Below are 1,751 nucleotides of genomic sequence, written 5' to 3' on the forward strand. Positions count from 1 at the left end.
TAGATCGTTATATACTTATCATTTATATTTCATATGTTTATAGTTATTTTTTTAGTTTTAGTAATCAATGATTTAGCTTAAGACATTGAATACAAAAAATCATTTTATTTATTTCCTTTGTAGTTAATATTCCATCTGTTTAATTTTATTTGACGTTTTAGTTTTTAACAGGCATATTAAGAAAAATAAAATTTTGTCTAAAATATCCCTTTTTAATTATGATGTTTTTATTTTTTCTCTCATACAATATTGTAATTATCTATTATTAATGAAGGATAATTTCGGAAAAAATATCAAAAAGTATATAGAAAATATCAAAATGTCATTTATTTTAAAACAAACGTCATATAAAATTAAAGGGGGGAGTATATGTTTAAATAAATATATGAATAAAATTGTCTTCTAATATTAAGTTTATAATTTACTTTTTTAGTTTTGGATCATTCATTTTCTTTTCATTGTAGTTTCTTTATGACAGTGACTATTATTGCTTCATTGTTTTGCGTGCAAGTCAAAGCAAATAAGTCAAAACTATAACCACATGTCTTTGACTTTTGACTTCTGTAATTAGTTAGGTGCATAATATTTTATACTTTTATTGATCAATCAATGCCTTTTTTTACTGGATATAATTTTTTTTTGTTACAATCACATATATTATTTGCCTAAAAGTATACATAGAACTTTTCCAAAAATATACTTTAAGCATTCATAATCATTATTGGTTTGTTAATCCCCTGAAATATAATCTGTTAATTGAATATTTATATATTTTAGTACAACAATAATAAATGATATTCAAATATATCACCTCTATATTATAGATTAATTATCAGAAATCCAGTATATAGTAACTACGGATGGATGTCTTTCGTTTTTATAAAAATAGATATCAATCGATTATTATATTATATTTAGATCGGTTCACTTTCGGTTTCAGTTTTTATTAAAAAAATTAGGTCTTAAATTTTTTCTGTTTTTCAAGTTTCTTAAATTTCAATTCGTTTCATTTCGGTTCTAAAAAATTTATTTTTTTTAAATTAATAATATTCGAGAATTTCGTACGATTTAAATCGAAAAAATACAACATTTTCTGGTTCGATACGGTTTGGTTCTTCGGAACCGAACCCTCCATCCCTAATAGTAACTTCATACGTGCTGACATCTAATATATTAATAGTTTAAATGTAAAAAAAACTGTTCATATTCGATTTGTATTCATTATGTAATATCTATTTATAATAGAAATTGTATATAATACTTCACAATTTTAACATTGTCTGGGCTCAACTTTATTGCGGCCCAATTGGCTCCCCCTCAGCAAATTGGGCCGTAGTTATAACTGTGTGGGTCGAAATCTTTTTTATTTATTATTATTTAAATTTTGAAGCTTGAGAAATATATACGACGCAGCCCCAATGGATTAATCAATATTTGTGCTAAAATTTGTCTCATTTCTCATAAAAAAAAAATTGCATTGGATCATCAAAGGTTGTTTTTTTTCCAACATAGAGACGAGTTGAGTTTCTGATCATCAAAGGTCTTGGACTCCAATCTGAACATTCTCAAGACACGACTTTGTTCACTTCGGTTCCAACCTTCCTCATTACAAGACTTTAGTCCGAACATTTTCAAGGCATTTGATCTCCATTCTCAAGATTCTCTTCAAAGGCAAAGATTCGGTGTCCGGGAAAGTTGCTGAAGTACCAGGAAGCCGATAACATCATGGTGGCTCGGTATTTGGAAAGAGG

The sequence above is a fragment of the Tarenaya hassleriana genome, unplaced genomic scaffold (genome assembly GCF_000463585.1).
Source record: "Tarenaya hassleriana unplaced genomic scaffold, ASM46358v1 Cleome49, whole genome shotgun sequence".
Classification (NCBI taxonomy): Eukaryota; Viridiplantae; Streptophyta; class Magnoliopsida; order Brassicales; family Cleomaceae; genus Tarenaya; species Tarenaya hassleriana.